Here is a 20850-nt window from a genome sequence, read left to right on the forward strand (position 1 = left end):
GATTGCTTTCAGCTTGGTCCCCGGTGCCCAGGCCATTGTCAGCTGTCCAAGGATGACTGGCTGCAGAGACGCTCTCATGCTTCCAGTCAATGCTGCCTTTGATGGAGAGCAGGGGCCAACTCTCTTCTCACCCATTTAGTGTACACACCCCGCTGGGGATAGCTGGACCACTACTCACACACAGACACACTGGATACAGTGTCAAATACAGGCACGCAGCAATGATAAATGTGCGCGCACACACATACGCACACACACTCTCACACACACTCTCACTCTCACACACACACACACACACACACACACACACACACACACACACACACACACACACACACACACACACACACACACACACACACACACACACACACACACACACACACACACACACACACAGCGACAGCTGCCACGCAAGGTGGTCACACACCATCGGGGCAATTTGGGGTTTGGTGTCTTGACCACGAACACTCCGACACACGGTAAAGAACTGAACTCCTCACATTCAGACCTGAAGACAAGCCGCTTCACCAACTGAGCCCAAATGAATCCTTAGATTTCCTTTTATCAATGCCATTACGGTTTACTTGTTTGCGTTCACATCACATATGAATAAAAATAAAAATAAAAATTAAATACGTTGTATTCACTTTACTGTGTCTCTGCACAACGGTAATAACACAACTGTATTTGAATTTTAATTCACTGAATAGCTATCTTACTTTACAGTTATAAGCTTTGTAATTATTAAAGAATAAAGATGAAAATAAATGTATATGTTGAATGGTTTATAATGTGTTAAAAGGTGGAACATTGTCAAACTCTGCTTTACAGATTAATTGCAGATTAATTGTCTTGAGGACATAAAAAATAATAAAACAGCAGCTTAGACATTATATTGAATGTTGTGTAGATACTATTTTCTCAATAATCACTATGAATACCCTGCAATTACCTACAGTGGCCCTCTCAACTGCAAACAACAACACACACGATGCAAGTTACCTTACTCTCACCACATGTGATTACTATTTCCTACCTGGAGACACACTTTTACAACATGAGTGTGGGTGGACCAAGGTCGGTCTTAATAATAAAAAGCAGCGCTGCTTGACACATGCAGCCATGCAACAGGGTCGGCAGAGCATCTGTGTAGATTTGAAAATTGGTGTCCTCTCCTCAACTTAAGCAAATAAAAATACTAACAAATGGATATTGATTTATTTAATAGGGTTCTTATTTTATCAGGCGTGGAAGATAATATCCTTCATTTGCCAAACCTGCAGTCGGATATTGACATCTGCTGTGAGGGGGCATCCAAATATTCAGTTCAATGTCAACCAACACACTAAATGTGTCAATGGGATGCAATGCAATGCTGTACATGATGAATGCTGCAATTACACATACTGGTAAATGTATATACATACATACATACACACATACATACATACATACATACATACATACATACATACATACATACATACACACACACACACACACACACACACACACACACACACACACACACACACACACACACACACACACACATATATATATATATGTAATACATAATACATGTTATATATTTACATCTGTACATTTTACAATACATATTTGATCCTTATGCAACTCGCCAGTGTTTCCCCTTAATGTGGAAAGTTACTTATTGCGTGCCTGTCAGGGATAAAATGTAGCGGGGAAAACAAAAAACTTCCCAGAGACCTTTCAATCCTAGAAAGAAAATGAGGGCCGTGATTGGCTCTGCACGCTCGAGCAGGCTGACAGACATACAGCTGCTATAGAGGAGCTCCATCCCCCTGATGGGGAATCAACAGCCTCTGTTTACAGTAGAAACACGCCGCCATATGTTGCAGACTGCACAAAAACTGTGGCAGTGATTTGAAAGTGATAGGTGGCTCACAGTAAATCACATCGAAAATGAAGCCCATACATTTGCTCTATACCTCTCCAATCTTGCCTGCAGCTGTGAAATGTGCTGGATGTGCCTATATTATCAGTGTGCGGAGCAGCATTGCGGTCTATCCTCTCAAACGGACAGGTTTTTTTTCCCTTCTTTTTTTTAAAACAAAGCTCCCCGAAGACAGGAAATGCTGGCCTGAGCAGTTTTCAGCTGGAGAGTGCGTTTGCGCTTTGGTATCCATGACAGACTCTATCCTATTGTCTGGAGAAGCCATCGTAGTGGCAATGGAGCCTAAATGAGGCCAATAATGGTTCTGTGCTCGGTCCCCGGAGTCTTGCCTGTTTAAAAATCGATTCTCTGCTTGACTAGGGACAGCCTGGGAATAGAGAGAACTGGAAGAAATGGAGAGGAAAGCAGGGGGAAGAAGGACTGGCGGCCAAGAAATGGTCAAAAAGACAAGAAAGATCGTACCAATGAAAAGCCATGTCAATTATTATGCTGAAATTTATCAAAAGGATGTCCCATTAATTAAGTTTTTGTGACAGAGGAAATTCTTCTTCTTGTTTGTCTGGCTGCTCTGTACGGCACAATGTTAATTGTCGCAGGCAAACATAGATGCATTTTGATAATTTGGACTCACATGGAAAAGATATTACATTTATAAGATATGGACTAGAATACAATTTTTAAAAAAGGCTTGAAACATCTCAGTTTAAGTCTAATACGTCTAAGATTTTGTGATTTTTTGGCGTTTGAATTGAATTTAAGTTTAAACATTAAGTTTGCAACTGTATTGTAATTTCTTTAAAGCACACCATTATACATCCACATGCTGAGATCTTGAAATAAAAACACTTACAGATATAGAGAGGGGCATGAAAACAGTTGTGATGACTGTATAAAGTGAGAAAATTCCATCAAATAATCTCTGCACAAGTTATTTTTTCCAACTTTTGCACCATAGGTTTTGTCCCTTGTGCATATTATTAATTGAGATTTGACTGGAGCTACACGTTAAGGGATACAACTGGAGTTAGATGCGTGTTTATACACGTGGCGAATAAACCTAATTTTGCTTTAAATCAATCAGTGTACTCCTCTCTTTATGTCTCCTATTGCAAGTTAGAGCAATTGATTCTCTGGTTGAAGTATCTTGTTTTGATTTGTATGTCACACTTGTCTGGTCTGTGAAACGACTGACAGATGGCACGTCCTGCAGTAACCGCGGAATACTAACTATTCATCAAAAGTTTTATTTTGCAGAAGAGACAATAAAATCAGTGAATCAGAGGGCAGACATTGGATATTGGCTCATTTCTCATCGCAGCTCAAGCAATATTTCCGTGCATGCACATCAATATGAAACAGTGATAGGAACTTTATGTACCAAAACCTTAAGATCATTCTGATGAAAAACCCGGCAACGTTTGACTCTCAGTGATGGATTACTTGTACAAACTCAATAAAAGTTTTACGAAAATGTTTTCACCGGAAGAATTGAGCACAGGACTTTCATAAAACCAATTGCAAATGTATCTCAAATCACGTACTGAGCAGATAACATATTCTATGATGCTTTATTCAATTCAAGGCTGGTGGGGGTTGGAGCCGATCCCAGCGTGAGTGAAGTCGCGGTACACCCGACACAGACCACCACGAACCACTGCATCATCTGCATAATGCCAGAGCATTTTCAAATAATCTATAAGCATTGGTTAAATTATTAACATAATATTGAGTAAATGTCTAAAAGAGGCTAACTCACACCCCAAGAACACCTCAACTTACCAAAGGATGAGCGAGAAGACAGCGCTGACAGAAAATCACAGCCGTGGATTGTGGAGGAAAAGAGTCTAATATTCTGTCACTTTTGACTGAGAAAGACATACGAGCTTCATCAGAAACGGAGCCAATGAGGGCATCTTGTCGGTGTTGCAGAATAATAGCTGCAGGTTTGTTTGCTCACCGAGACAACAACAGTATATATATATATATGTGTGTGTGTGCGTGTGTGTGTGTGTGTGTGTGTGTGTGTGTGTGTGTGTAGGCCTGAGTGGAAAGTGTTACACCCTCACGGGAGATGGATGGATGGTAGAAGGGGGATGTTTAATTGAACATGTGCTCACATCGTTATCTGTTGCTCTTATTGACACTCCCCTCTCACCCGTTCTGACTGCAGCGCTCCTCAGTGAATTACACCCCATAATAACATCTCCGTGACCTTCATCAGTCTCACGCGTCTTCCCCCAATCTTCAACAAGCTTACCTGTTTGCTTCGACCAAAACAGAGAATGTATTTCACCATGCGACACAAAGGGACTTCTAATCCAATATACTGACAATGCACGCCTATAGCTTTGTTCTTCTTTTGTACGAAATATGCAAATGAGTCCCGATGCGGGGCGTGCCTCAAGGCTCTATTCTGGGTCTCAAATTATATTCAGTATGCAAAAAATGATATTACAGATTCTGCTAGAAATCCATCATCTTTACAATCGTGACACTTGGCTCTTTATGCAAAGAGACTCTCATCACATGCAATTCTCCTGTCACTCCATTCTAAACACCTGAGCAGGTTTCTGAATACAAATAGTGCGTGTGGGTATTTGGCTAGACAGCCCTCTGTCTTCTCACAGTGAGGTACTGTGCAAAGCTCAATCTAAACTTCCGATAAAGGATGCGCTCCTGCTTCCACATTGGTCAACATCACAATCCTTCCCATGTTTGACTATGGTGACACAGTATATCCATCAGCTCTTCGCTGGCTCCATGTTATTCATCACTCTGCTCTCAGAACACGTCACTGCACACTGTATTCCTCTGTGAATTGCCCATCTTTACACACCCGTTGTGAAATCCACTGGCTCATGCTCATCTACAGAAACCATCCCCAGTCTGCCACCACCTCACCGGTGTAGCTTGTTACAAATTGAGATCTGCTGATGACAACACCCGCTCTGCTCACTCTGTTCTGTTGAAAATTCCCAAAACACACTGCGTTACTAGTCAATTCTCTCTAACCCACTGCACCAGCAAACTGGAATAATATACAAAATACATTAAAATCAGACAATTTCATCTTGAAGTCAGAACTCAAGGTCTCCATAACAAACATTCAAACTCATATTTTCTTGGTATATTGTACAGTTTTCCTACTAATTCATAATTGTATCTGTTCATGGCTATCAATGTTAACATTGCACTCTCTTTAGCTCATTCCCCTTCTTATTCAAAAGACCTTTCCATTTGCCAGGTCGCCGTTATGAATAACAATTTGTTCTTAATGCTTCACCTGGTTCAATAAAGGTTAAACAGAGGTTAAATAGAATGAAAAGGTGAATAAAAGAAGAAAATACACTAACGTCATTGTTCCTATTCAGGGCTGCACAGTAATTTCTAGAGCACCCTATCCTAGCGACTCTGTAGAATGAATATGGTTGCATTATTGGTATTTTTTATCATTATTTTCCAAAAAAATACAGCGAGCTGCAACAAGTAGTTCAGCGGTGTCGTGGAGGGACAGTGTCCAGCATGGCATCCGTACCCAAAACAATCTATGTGTCACGAAGTTCTTCAAAAAGCCAGAAACAGAAGCACTAATAAGAACCAGGTGAGTCTGAACCTGGATTGTAGTTGAATTTATGTGAAGGGTAAACAGAGGATGAGACCTTGGTTCAGTATTTTGGGAGAACGGTTGTTTACTTTCTTGTTGGGAGCTTGTGGCAGCAGTCATTCTGTAAACCATCAGAACTTGATTTCATGCTGTTTGTTGCACAATCGTCACAATATTCGCCCACAGATCCATCTCATTGACACAAGGCCATCGATTTCATCTAAACCACGACAAGCGACAGCAACACAATTCCTTATGCTTTTCCTATTTGCTTGGACAGGTGTTTGTCTCTCTGTTTGCCCTTGTGATGGACTGGTGAACTTTTGTGTGCACTGCCTTCACACATTGTTGGCTGGAATTGACTCAAGCACTCTGCAACCTTGAACAGTACTGAAGATGTATGATTACATGGATGTTCTGTCGCATACCACATCATCCACTGAATAAACAACTAGAAAAGCATAAATATATTCTTTAATGAGGAATGTTGTCATGTATTTGTTTATTTTCTTTTGTCATAATGCTCTTTGTTGTGATACTTGTTCTCATGTTTTGTGGATTAGATCTTGCAGGTAAAATATTGGCACAGATTTGTTTGAAGAGTCCGTCTACTGAGGTGAAAGACACTGACTGCAGCTCCTTCTTCTTATTTTAATGTACTAAGGGATTCAAATCAACTCGGCTCTCATTGAAATATTAATCGCAGGTGGAAATGGCACCTGTTTAATATCTACCATCCACTTTGTCTGGTGATTCAGAAATGTTGTTCATGGTCCTCAACGCACAAATTCACATTTCCACACAGAGTCCGTGTCATTGATTGTTCTCCAGCCATCTCATAGCGCAGCTGCTGTGGGTCTCAGTGAGGGGGAAAGGCCCTGCAGGGAGCAGTCCAGTTATCTCAGATGAAATCTTATTACAGGATTTATGTGAACAGAAACAGAACTCTATGACATGGTGTGTGTGTGTGTGTGTGTGTGTGTGTGTGTGTGTGTGTGTGTGTGTGTGTGTGTGTGTGTGTGTGTGTGTGTGTGTGTGTGTGTGTGTGTGTGTGTGTGTGTGTGTGTGTGTGTGTGTGTGTGCATCCCTACAGTGAGGTTACCCAAGGTTTTGTCAGTGAAATTGTGAAAGGGACTCTGTCGAGTACAACTCTGCCTTCAAAAATAGCCACAGCATCATGCACTCGGTGTCTTTTGTGTGTCACATTATATTTTGGTCCAATATACTGCCACATTACTGTCATGCGATAGCAAAACACCACAAAGAGAGCCAGAAATGATGAGACATAACAAGAGAGAGCCTGGGTGGAAGTCCAGTTAGCTCTGACTCCCTTTCTGACACCCTGCAAGAGCCTGGGCAGCCTGATCTACACTGGTGTGTGGACAGAGGGAGGGAAGAGAAGGATGGGAGGACTAGGAGGAGGAAGAAGAGAGAGAGAGAGAGAGAGAGAGAGAGAGAGAGAGAGAGAGAGAGAGAGAGAGAGAGAGAGAGAGAGAGGCATGGCAGGGGCTGCAGGACTCGGAGACGTGCCAGATCACTGCTAGAGCCAAGAACAGGACTGACTGGGCCTGTGTGTCAAATCAGAGCACACACACACACACACACACACACACACACACACACACACACACACACACACACCCACACACACACACACACACACACACACACACTCAGGCATATGCAAGATGAACAGCCACATAGATGTCACTGACCTTCCACAAACACACTGCAATGTCACAGCTCTGACCAGTGCTCAGATTTACAAAGTAACACTCAGCTGTGAGGTCACTACTTCCTGGTGGTACAGTAAGCGATTACTTTAAAATGATTTAGTGATGCAATGCCAGTTAGTGAAGGTTAAATAGGCTCATTGCTTCTCGCTTTTGTCAGAAAACAGTTGGGGTGCTTTGGACAGCTCTTTGCTTCGTAACCTGACGACCGGCCGATTAGCTGAGGCTACTATCTTTACTCAATAGAGGCTCTGTGATTGGTTCACTGGACTCAGGAGGAAGGTTGTCATTAATCCTGCAACTGATTCCTTCCTTCTGACAGAAACGTGAACTATGTCTGACCATAGGTAACACTGACGATAACGAATCTGCAGGAAGTGGTGGGAAGTAACCGAGTACAAATACAGTATGAATGTATTTAAAGAAAGAGAGGAAAATGGCGTAGGGTTGAGTAAATGTACAGTTTCTGATACAACAGAAACACTTGCAGCAACATGGACAAACTTCCCATTTTATAAATAAGATATTGATTTAAACTGGCTGTTAAATTCTGAAATCACTCGAGGCGATTTCACGACGGGCGGTCACAGAAGGCCTCCATTCTGAAATTATTGGTAATTCTATGTATTTTGCTTGAAGTTGTCTCACTTGTTAAAACTTAGTTTTACTTAAAACTCTAAAAGTGTGTTTTACCAACAACATATTTACTCAAACTGACAACTCCATGGTGGCACAGTGACACACTACATAAAATACAACAACAGTTGCATTTGTATGGATACAAGCATATAAACCAGTACCACACCCTCATCATGGATCAATTTTTCTTTTTCTTTCCATCACATTATCTACTTTTGTCCTTTTGCTCAATTTAAAGAGTTAAATCAGTATTTTCACCTTTATCAGAATCTGGTCAACACTCCTGTCTGTAGAACAGTGCTGCATTAGCAGCGTGATTCATTATACATGTTTGTAGTTCAGCTCCGCCATACGTTACTTCACTCCATTGATTTGAAGTTACTAGTAACTATAATCAATTACTAATTAATAGACTATAACACTTGAGTGGTTCTCTTCCACAGATCGCCCATTGCACTCAGTTACGCCTCGTTTATCCTGTTTGTTTTTGGGTTTTTTCTTCGTATGAGCTCTCTTCATTTGTCACTGATAAATATTAGCTCGCCCTCTAACCAGGAGGCTGTTCGCTGAGTCATGCCGTGGCCATGTGTGTGCGCTTCTGTGTGAACTAGATTGGAAGAGTGTTTAAAGACCCTAAACAGTTGGCTTGGACATGGTACCCACTCATTACTGACCAACGGCACTAATAGCCAGCATCCCGTCCACAATGTGAGCCAACATCAGAGACGGCTGTTCAAAACAGTGCAGTATTTATGGCGGTCCCGTCTCCCCGGGGACTCGTTGCACATAACACAGACCACTGCAGCTGACAAAATAGCAGGGCAGAGTGTTTTAGCTTTAGGAAACTGTAGAAACACCTCTCGTTCCCTCCTCCTCGTCCTGCACCGCCCTCTCACTCTCTCTCTCTCTCGCTCTCTCACTCTCTCTCTCTCCCTCGCCAATTCTTGCATGACCTTGTCTCTGTTTTTGTCTTTCCGTCTTTATAGCTCAGAGCTCGGGTCATCTGAGTGGATTCCAGAGACAAGCTGACAAGCTAAGCAACAGAAAATTGAGATAAAGTTGTTCCCTTCTCCCTTTCTCTTTCCCTCAGACTTTTCTTCCTTTCTTTATTTTTTTGGTCCGGTCCGCTGAGAGATCAGGGCCTTACAATTTCGCCGTAGTGAGTGAATCTGGTCTTGAAATTCTAACAACTCCCTTACAAGTCAACTGGCAGCGCAGAGATTTTTCAACATCGACGTCTCAGGAGAATCCTACAACCGTGATTCACTTTCAGCACCGATTCTACACAACCAAAATGATTAAATTACACCTTTAAATACAATTTCATCCTGTAAGACGAGGCAATTTGCCAAAGCTAATCTTGTGTGTAAGTGTGTGTGTGTGTGTGTGTGTGTGTGTGTGTGTGTGTGTGTGTGTGTCACAGGGAAAGAAAGAGCAGATCCTTTCTGTGTCTCATGATGCTGCAGTGTTTCCACTTGTGAGTACTCTGTGTTCAGTACAATATGTTCAGTACCTGTACTTCAGGTGAAACTCTTCATATTATATATATATATATATATATATATATATAAATAGTGGAAAATTGGTAGGACCTGAAAAAAAACAACATAAAAAGTGGGAGCTGAGGAGATGATTTGATTATGGTTTAGTGTTATGATGATGCCAAAATCAGCATAAGAGCTAAACCTAATAATAAATATAAAAAGGGACGGTCAGATATGAGATGTATTCAAGCTTGTTGCCATGTCAGACACGATTATGTACGAAATAATCAACACTGTCCAGACTGCTTTTTGTTCTCTTCATTAGACTGGAAATTATGTTTACTGGGAGGCTAAAATCGATTCTTCGTTCTGCGCTTTGCTTTGTTTTTCTGTCTAATTCCTCTGCAGAGTCTCATTCCCACTTTGTTCCAGATGCTCTCTGTTCTTAGCATTCTGGTGTTATTGTTTTGGGTCTTTGTCCATTTCCAGGTGGATTTTGTGCAGCGTCAACTTGTCATGTTTCTGTGAACTTCACTTCCTTTTGAGATTTTCTTCTCCCATCCAGTCTGTCTGATTGTGACTCCTGTGGCTCCTCTTCTTTATTTTCCTGCTGTGTGTGTGTGTGTGTGTGTGTGTGTGTGTGTGTGTGTGTGTGTGTGTGTGTGTGTGTGTGTGTGTGTGTGTGTGTGTGTGTGTGTGTGTGTGTGTGTGTGTGTGTGTTTGTGTGTTCTCTTCCCTTGTGTTGTTTTTCACATGGCTGATTGTTTAGGTTATTTATCAGTCTTCCAGGTTCTTCTTGTCCCTCTGTTATCTGTTCTTCAGTAACTAATCTTCAATACGTAACATTTTGTTTATATCTTTGACTATTTTTGGCGAGTTCTGTTTCCAGAAGGACGTTTTAATTACATCTTTGTGTGGGTTATCTTACCTGACATGAGTCATAGAAATGTGTGTGTGTGTGTTTTCTTAATTTGGTCTTCAAAAGTTCTTACATTAGCAGACAAACTGTGACTTTCATTAGCATTTCTTTCATCGCTGTGTTGCGGCCACAGGGTGCAGTGGTTCACGCTCCGGGACAATTTGTAGAGTTTGCATGTTCTCCTTGAGAAGGTTTCCTCCCACAGTCCATAAGCACATGTTTAAGGTTAACTGGGGACTGTAATAGTTCCCATAGGAGTGATGTTGAGGTGTTTCAGGTTATAGTCAGCTGGGATCGGCTATACGGCCCCGATGCAGCCTCAGTAAGTTTAGCGGTATAGCAGATGGATAGATGCTGTGAGGATGTACTATTCCTTATTTATTAAACCCAAAATTGTGACCCTGGTGTATCTCAGTATATGTTAAGCCTGGGGTTTTGCATCCAAAGGCTCTGGAGCCATATGTGGCTCCACAAAGCCCGAACATAATTAGGTACAAATAATATATTTTGGGGGTTTCATTCAAGTCTAATTTGTTGCACGGCAAAAAACAAATCCTTCAAAATGCCTCTTGTTTTGCAGTTTCAGGTAACAAATGTGACATTTAAAGAAAGTACAGTTCACTGGTTTATTTTCAGCGCAAACAACATTGGTTTAGCTGTATGTTTGACATGCGGAGAGAGAGTTGAATTGTGTTCATTTTGTCGTTCGAACTACGTGTGTATAGATTCTTTTTTAACGACAGAAAACGCAGGAAAGGTTATTTGCCTGGCTTACATGTTTCAGCTGCGTCTGCAGCCTTCCTCAGAGCTCTGAGTACATGTCAGCCAGGTAAATAATGTTTCCTGCGTTTACAGTCGTTTAAAAATAATCCATACATATGCGGAGAGAGAGATTGACATACAACAAAAAAAGCCATGTTGAAAAATCCAAACAGCTAAAACAGTTAAACACTGCTGATCACTGCTAAACAGGTAAAATGGCTGCAATAGATTAACGGTGAAAATAACTAAATCTGATCAAATGACCATAACAGGTAAAATGGCTTGAATAGCTATAATGCGAAAACCTTTTATAATGTTAAATATGCTAAAATGAGAAAAACTGCAAAAAGCAATAAAACATTGTAATTGTAGTTCTTGGAATTCACAACATAAACCACAGCTTTGTTCAATATAGAAAAACTCTACAGAAATGTCCGGATGCTGTGTTTTCTGAATTCTTTTTGTGAAATGGTTTTGAAACTCCTGACGTATTTTATTTGGTGAAAAGTTGGTAAAAACCACTCTTTTGGTGATAAAACTTGCAGACCCCTTGGTTAAGAACACAATTATAGTCCCTGTTTGCGTTGCTGAATTGTACCCAGGACGCGCTGGTAATCAAGATTTAATTCACTTTGTCAATCGTCAGCACCTGCAAAGCTGCAAACTGTTGCAGTCAAGATTTTATTTCTGACAGATTCAGAAGCAACAGTCCGTTTTAACTTGCTTACAGCCAGAACATTATTTCCATCGTCATAATTACAGAGAAAATGACTTGTTTACGTTTTTGATGCTGATGCATGACTGTATCAAATGTAAAACAAAGAGCCGCCGTGTGTGTTTCACTCTTCCTTCTCCTCTCTGCAGACTTTGTCCAGACGGAGGAAAATAATAATGATTCTCTTGTGACAACCTCATCTGGGTACAATGGCATCATTAAGATAGCATTGATAAAATGCAGCCTTTAAGAAGTGACGTGTGTACATCTACAAGCATGCTCTCAAACAGCTTTCAAACCTGAAGTCTAAAACACAGTATATTTGGCTCGAGAGTGAAGGGAAACAAGCTTGAGTGCTTTCTTTTTACTCACAAATCCACTTCTCAATAAACACACTCTGCACTTCCAGCATGCTTTTAGTGCAGCTTTTTCACCTCTCGGTAACCTATCATCTCTCCCTTTTCTTTGTGTCCGTCTCCATTCTGCATTGATCTCAAAGCAGCAGTCGTTTTGCATGAGATGTTTACACGAACGTCAACACGTGAAGTGATGAGTAAAGTGACGCCAAGCTTGAAAATCAACATCACTTTAGTCAAAATACAAAAAAAAAAAAAGCTGACAGGTTATATTCTCATGTGACTGAACAAAAGAGGCCAAGCTCCTAAAATTCCCAGTGACGGGACTTAAACTTTGTTTACTACATCGCCACCTGTCAGATTACAGTCAGAATGAGAGGTGAAGCTTTCTGAGAGAAGCGCTCCAGGCAGGAAGTTAGGGCAGGGAAGAAAGAATAGGGAGTGTATCAGTGGGCGTGATCTCTGCTCTGTGTGGAGAAAGTGATAATGCTTGAAAGGTTATCAGAGGGCTGATGTCAGTGGAGGAGAGTTCAAGCATCCATTGTCAAGACCCCTGTGGTCGCTTCCATTCATGCCTTTACTAGTTGAGATAAAGTTATGCTCTCTGACTGCTAAAGTTTTCCTAAAGTGTGCAGCTGGAGTGTGAATAAATACAGAATTCTGCTTCATAATTCTATAATTATATAACCACAGTGTAAAAAAGAAGTTAATCTAAACCGTAAACAAATGTCAAACTTGAGTATATAAAGGATTATTTTGAAGAAACATTTTTACATATCTTACACTTCTCCTTTTCTTTTTATATGGTAGTTGGATTGAAGGTTAAATCTAAAATGCTGAGTTTAAATGTCTGACTTGTGTTTACTGGAGAACGACAGTGACTTCCAACCAGAAGGTCACGGACAAGCGTAGATCTACATTCACTACCAGGCTGGAAGGAAATAGAAAAGTAGATCATACACGAGTGTATTCAGACAACTCTTCTATAATCATAGTAAAGGAAAGTTAAAATTTCATTGTATAAGTACGGTTAAATCCACTTCTGCCTCATTTTTTTACTCCTGCACAAGGTCATACATTTTTAAACCAAACTCAATCATTAGTGATTTTGTGGTAATTATTCCTGCGATATTTGATCTGAAAGTAATGGGTCTTACAGCAGGGGGTAGAAACCTTAATCAGACGAAGGGATGGCTGTGTGTGAGGTCGTCGCAGGGCAAAGTGTGTCACTCTGCTATCATGTAAGAACATTTTGATTTACAAAGGCAATGAGAGCATGAACTCACCATGTAAAAAAAAAAAAAAGAAATCAAATGAATACTCACAACATTTACTAGAAGAGAGGTGTAAGGCCGAAACAAAGATGGATTTTTGCCAAGAAACGCCAAACGAGCACTGACCGATTCTGAGTTTAACGCAACAAGTCACACTAGATGTTAGGGTATGTAAGGAGAGGTGAGGCCAATTCACTTATATAGCACCATTCAGAATCATGGTGCTTTGCAAAGAAATCAAATATGGCGATTGTATATCTATGGTGCAATTTTTCTACAAACTATGTAAAATAATGCATCCAAACACCAGATAGGGCACGTTTATATAGAGTCATCCATACAATATAAACCCCTTACATCCAACTAATATGGGTGAAAGACAGCTTGCATGCATAATGTGAAATACAGAGTATCATATGGCGATCGCCTGCACACACCAACACCTTCAGCCAATTAATCCAAAGAATTTAACCAAGATATTTGTGTTCGGATTGTGGGAGGATGCTGGACTACCCAGAGGAAACCCATGCAGATACAACACGCAAACTCCCCAGTCCACCGCTGTATACAGTATATAACAAATATTTAAATATGATATGTGATATGATCACTTTTTAGTTTTTCCTGTGGCTTCTCAAGTCTCGGCTGAAAACAACGTACAGCGTCAGCTCAAATAAAATGGATTATCACTGGATAATATCAGTTATTTCTATAATCAGAATATGTCAACGGGAAAGTTTCTAGTGAATAGGTTTTTTTCTATTATATAAAATTCTTTTTTAGAAGCATCTGTATCCATATGGAAAAAAATAATCCCTTATAATCAAATATTATTATTCATTATACAAATTATAATCATGCCTTTAAACTTTCACAAGCAATCATTTTGACCTCTGAGTGCAACTATCTTATGAGTTCAAGTTTGGAGGTCATCAAATCAACATTTAAATGCCATCGAGCTAATTTGCGAGATGGAAACCAGATTTATTGCACAATTTTGTTTTTTTTGAAGGACATTTAATCAAGCAGTATTCTCTGTGCTGTTTACTCTTCCTTTATTGTCAATCAATGTGACAAGAGGGCTTTAAAACACAACCCTCCTCCAAATATCAATTCCAATGAAAACAGTGTGGTTGTGTGTGCATGTGTGTGCGGGTGTGTGCGGGTGTGTGCATGTGTGTGCATGTGTGTGCGTGTGCCACCGGATGAATTAATGAATTAGTTCTCAACCTATCCTCAACCTTTTTCAGCAACCGAGACACAAATCATTGACCTGTCCTTTCTGTGTGATCTGGTGATCTGAGGGACCTTGTCGGCGAACATTTACGCTAAAAGCTTCTTTTCCCTGACAAGCTCTGTATTCTACGCCTATGTTTGATTATCATATGATGGGATGCGTCAGTGTGTAATTGAACATTTTGAACCTAAGAGCCAATATGCCTCAAATGAATCCTCAGCTCCCGCATCAAAATGATTATTTCTAAACAAACCGTGTTTAATCGACTGCGTGCCTCTGCAGCTCTCTCCATCTGGAGGATGCTGTGTGACAGCTTCCCTTAAATTACAAATATCAATCTGCCACAGTGGGAGCTCAGCTGCCAGTGGCCTCATGGGGGTCCACGTCAAAGCAACCAGCCTTCAAAACAAAGCCATCAAAACGCTGTGCTCGCGAGATGCTTTGTTGTGAATTAGCCACGTTCGTCACCTCATCACAGTTCCAGTGAAAAGGATCAGATGAGTGAATAAGAAGAGCTGGAGGTGAAAAGCTAGTGGAAGCACAGAGGGCAGGTACACCGAGCTGGCTTTAATAAGAAAGCTGACCTGAAGTTGTCCCAGTGTGTGGTTCTGGGTCAGCTCTGTGTGGCTCCACCGCTCTCTCCCCCTACGGCAGGCACTGACAGACGCTAGCACCGAGGGCTCCCAATCTGCTGTGTGATCAGTGGGACTCTCCCTAAGAGAGTTCCCCCTCCTCATCACCGGCTGTCTGCCCCCGGCAACACTACCACTTACACTCTATCCACCCGCTTATTGATAAACTTCACCACAGGATCGCCTTCCCTCCTTGGGAAAGTGATGGTTCGGCGGGGTGGCCTAATTCAATCAACTTTAGGGGAAAACACACACTTCATTCATCACCAGCATAAGACCAGTTCCAGAAGACTTGACCAGCTCGGTCTCCACACTAGACGACCATTAACAAGAAAGCAAATTGCCTTCCCGGGGTCCCACTGTGCATCGAGCTGCGAGCCCTCAGAGAACCTGGTAGGGTTTATCAAACGCTGTTATCACATGAAGTCATTTTGATGCACACAGTGGATCATGCAGATCCGTAGATATACCGAGCAACAGTAATCACAGAGGAGCTATGCAGTCAATTATGAGCCGCGCGGAAGATGTCACAGCTCCCCCGGGGTTAATTTGATTTCCTCTTGGGCTGTATATCGGATGCCCAGCTGAGTTTATAGCAGGCATAGTGTACACTGAGTGATGTAACAGGCATTAAGTGTCTTGCCCTGTGAAACCTAGAAAGGAAAATAACGACCTGAAAATGTTTTTTATTGAGCACAATCATGAGCTACATAAAGAGCAAATGTAATATTTGTAATACTGGTAAAACTTCAAAGGCTTGATAATTTGAGTCTAAATTGATATGGATATATGTTTTCATCGGCTCCGCACAGCAAGAAAAGATAATGTCGTCACTGATTAATTGTTAATTATTGCTATAAAACAGACGCGTTTTATACGTTATTCAAATACACTTGTAGAAGATTAACCCTCCTCCATTTATTATTTAAGAAAGCTAAATTATTTCAAGCTATGTATCAATAAAACCTGTATACACTTGCCCCAGGAATATAAACAAAGCGCTGCATTGACCAACTGAAGGGGTAAAGCCTCACTCGGGGCTTTTGTTTATTGCTCCCCAGCCCTAATAATGCAATGGAATATCCATCCATGATTGTGATGTAGTTGTCTTTACAATACTCATGGTTTTCCCATGGCAAAGCCAAGCTCCATGCACTTCTTGATAATCGGCTAATGGATTTTAACACTACTCAGCCGACATGATGATGCCCTTTAAAAGGAACACTGTGATCTGGGGCCAAAATCGAGAAAAATGCAGGGCACAGGATATATGTGTCATTACACCATAAGCAGTGCGGCAGCAGTGGGACGTGATGTGTCAGTTAGAAGAATGAAATATGTATGAAACACATTAACATAATTTACAAGAGGCTGAAAGGATGCCGTTATTAACACAGGGAGGCTCGTCTATATTTTGTCTTCTTCTCAAAGTTGACAGCGAGGAATCGTTTCTGATGAAGACATACATACATGCGACAAACCACAGTCTCTCGTCTTTAAAAACGTGAACTATAACCGAGGGCAAAGAGAGCTTCGGCAGTCACTGAGAATTTCAACTTACAAAATCAGGCCAAGAGTTGAACAAAGGAGCTGTCTGTTTCAGCACCACGGACAGTTCCTGTCATCTTTCCTATGACGAGGCGCTGCTGGCAGGAGCGTCGGCCCGCCAGTTTCATCTGCTGCACTTTGTAACATCAGACACCAGCGACGTTACGAATTCATTATTGCAAGGCCCCCATGCTCATAAAAAATTTGGCCCAAAATCCAGAGTGACACGGAGACATTTTCTTTTTACTTCTTTCAATATTAAAGACGAGAGGTGAAGAAGGGGCTCGGTGGCCTGTGGAATGTCCTCTCTGCCAGCACAAACACATATAGGTCATCTGAGAAACTTCACAAGGAAAAAAAAAAAACGTCTGCTTAGGATTGTGGCTGTCTCAAACTGCAGCCAGTGAGCCACCAACCAGACAGCGACACCCGTCAAGACCCCTTTAGTTCTGGATCGCGGGTTGCTGCATGGAGCTATAACAATGTGTCAAGCAGTGTGCACCCCAGACAGGTCACCATGGCATAAACACAGAGAGAGACACACTCATACTCACACGTATCTGCTCTTTTAGAGTCACCAATTGACCTCACACACAGGCCTGGCCCGGACTCGAACCCACAACCCTCTGTCTGAGGCAAGAGTTCTACTTGTGTAGAGTGTAGCTGATTCTCACACAACCCAATAATCCCACAGCCCTGACAGACCTTCTTATGATCACTTGAAGTACATGTTCGGCACCTGATTGACAGACCAAAGCAATCTCATCTCTTGTTGCCTCTTGGGTTGATACTAAATAAATAAATAAAATATCTAACAATAAATAATGCTGTGATTTCCTCAAGGTTGCCACTAAAGCTCAGAGTGGTTGGACATGTCTGATCCAGGCGTAGTACCTCCAGAAATAGGATCATCGTCCATCATCACTCAGGATTCCTGCGTCATGCGTCGGCATTCGCACGTTTCCACCCAATGGACACGCGCTGTTGGGCAACTCGTACAGTATGTGGAAACGGCTGATAGAAGCCAACGTGGTTCATTCTCCTCGTAATGACATGGAGAAGCTTTGTCGGGGCAATAAAATGAAATCTAGTTTCTGGCTCATAATTTGGACTGTGTAACTACAGTGACGCACTCGCCTCTCTCTCTCTCTTCCACATGCGCGCGCGCAATCACCTCAAACTGTATTACTGCGAGTGTGTGGGCGTGCAGGTGATACACACACGCACGATAGAGAGAGAGGGAGAGAGAGAGAGAGAGAGGGAGAGAGAGAGAGAGAGAGAGAGAGAGAGAGAGAGAGAGAGAGAGAGAGAGAGAGAGAGAGAGAAAGAGAGAGAGGGGGGGTTATAAGTTTTTGTGTATTTTTTGTGCGTCTATTTCACTGTTAAATCGTTGCCTCGGTACAAGCAGCAGTCTATATCCTCCATATAAAGACAGGATCGAGCCTATAATAAGGCTTAGCGCCTTCAGGGAAAGCTGCTGCTTCGTTTCCACCTTTATCTAAATCCTCTCCTCCTCAGTGAGCTCCAGTGAGCCCGGCGGCCCGGTGTGTGTGAGACCGCAGTGCAGAGGGCTCCTCCGGTATATCTCCATCATTCAGCTCATGAGCAAACAAATCAGGAGCCAAATAATCCCCCCCCCCCCCCCCCCCCCCCCCCAAAAAAAAAAACAGGCGCAAAAGAAGAAGACGCGCACGGAGATTTCCCCTCACACTGCGACAAGGCTTAAATATTCATACACCGCTTTACCGAATGTTTGCATCCCATTAAAATCTAGATTGGAACTAATCTCATTGCTGCAACAGTAGTAGGTGCTGAACTTCTCATCCTTGAAGCGTTTGAGTCTATTTTGCCACCGTTTTATCTTGTAATTAGTCTCGAACAACTGCTGCAACTGTCCGACGCAAACCCAGACTCACATGTGAGCAGGGTTTTACTGCAATAATCGAAGAACAGGTTACATCAACTTTATGGATCAGGATGAAAATTCTTTTAAAAAAAACAACAACAAAAAAACAAACAAACACCTATGTTGTGTCCGCAAGCCAGGAGAAGAACTGGCCTACCTTCAAGTGGATTTCCAAAATGGTACAGCGCCGTTTGTCAGTCAGTGGGGAAGGCTTTGGACATCACAACTCCAGGTCAATAGAGAAAACACGTTCCCATACAGTGAGTGCAACGTAGTGATAGTCTGTGTTGCTGCCAGGGCACCCATTCAGCTGATCGTCCGGCTTAAATCCAAACAGGAGAATGGAGATTTTTGTCTCTGTCCTTTGGGGAAGAAGTGCGCCAAGCGCTCTCTCCTACGCAGATGTGACTTTGCGCGCTCGAAATGAAAATAAAAAAATAAATGAAATCTCCAAAAAAAAAAAAAAATTACCGGATGACTGGCAGAAGAAAAACCACACACACACACGCACACACTCAACTACAGGCAATAAAACATAAAATCAAAAGCGAGTTGGGGGGTGGCAAACATGCCAAATCAACACCCCCTCTAAACAGCTGACTTTTTTTTTTAAAAACGCAAATCGTGGTTAATAAGGATTCTAATCCCCTCCGAGGAGCTCGACCATCCCAGACGCACTGTGTGGTGCGATCCCCACTCAGCCGCGCCGCGCTGGAGGAGATGGGGAAAAGAAATGTATGGATATAATGGACCAGATCCGATGGGGAGGGAGGAGGGAGGAGGGAGGGGATGAGTGGGGGGGGTTTCCTCCACAGCTCCGCTCTGTAGTTGATGCACACGACGAGAAGAGTCTCTCCGCGGTCCTAGTGCACCACTCGCCGTCCCCGCGCGTCGCCGCGGCTGCACCTGCACTCTGTCATCTCCATCGATTTAACAGTGAAATGGATGAGGGGGAAAGAAATTCCAGCAGACGTCTATAACTCAAGTCAAAGCTTTGGTGATGAGCAGAGAGCGGGATGTGTAGGAAAGGATGCTTACTTGGTAGAAGAAGGAGGGGGAGAGAGGGAGAGAGGGAGGGAGAGAGAGAGAGAGAGAGAGAGAGAGAGAGAGAGAGAGAGAGAGAGAGAGATGAGGCAGATGGAGGGTGAGAAAAAGAGGAGAAAGGGAGCCATATTAAAAAAAAGGAAGAGGGATGAGGCTTAATAATTGAAACCAACAGTCCCACACACTGCTTCGGCCCCATGTTGCTTTAGAGGAAGTGTGAATTTACAGTCTTATTTCTTTTAACCTTCATAATATCGTCACATTTCCTCCTCTCGGTCAGGTCTGTTTTAAGTAGTTTTAAAGCATGGAATATAAAATGTTCACCAACTCTGTATGTTTTCCCTTTCACTGAACATTTTATAACATATTTAAACATATTTATACGTGTGTAATATAAGGGACCTAATTAACATAAATCTTTAAAAAAAAAAAAAAAAAAGCAGAAATATGTGGGCTACTGAACACCTTAGTTCACCTATAGTCATAGTGGTTAAATACATAAAACATACACAAGGAGCGCAATAAATCATCCAAACTTAATATTTTTAGATATATGTGATCAGAGTGAGGAAATGATTTTGTAACTACATCGTTTTTGGAATGGCAGCAATTACAATTTAGAAATATACACATATTAATAAAACACACACGAATCAACAAATATTAGCAAAATTAATTAGGCTGGCAAAGAGCATAGCACACAACCATACACATCATTTCCAGGCAATCACATTAAAAAACAAAGTTATAACATATTAACTTTTGAAATTGGGTCAAACTGATGTAAAGACAAGTGGATTATTAAACATCTCTGCGAATAAACACACTTCAAGACGAGTTCAATTTCAGTTTCTATTAGTTTGATCTGTTAATGCCCCTAAAAGATAATTAGTAGATGAGGACGCCTTTTAAACCAGAAGAACTGTGGCAAAAATAATGAGAATGGGTCCTTTTGAAATCAGCTTTTATAAGTAATGCAAACAACAAATATAACTGGGAACAGGAATTCAGGCAAATGCTGGCAAACACTTTTAATTGTGCTGCTGCACCAACTGCTA

At 41.7% G+C, this 20850-nt stretch overlaps 1 protein-coding gene across 1 annotated transcript in view; it reads right to left on the reverse strand.

Moving 5' to 3' along the window:
• The window catches only part of LOC308118763 (interleukin-1 receptor accessory protein-like 1-A), a 92511-nt gene extending 73045 nt beyond the window's left edge, over positions 1-19466 (reverse strand). Inside the window, exon 1 of the mRNA XM_080478301.1 lies at positions 18906-19466. The gene's annotated coding sequence lies outside the window, so the exon portion shown is untranslated. The remainder of the gene's footprint in view (positions 1-18905) is intronic.
• Positions 19467-20850: the final 1384 nt, after the last annotated feature.

Source organism: Lipophrys pholis (assembly GCF_963383615.2).
Source record: "Lipophrys pholis genome assembly, chromosome: 13".
NCBI lineage: Eukaryota > Metazoa > Chordata > Actinopteri > Blenniiformes > Blenniidae > Lipophrys > Lipophrys pholis.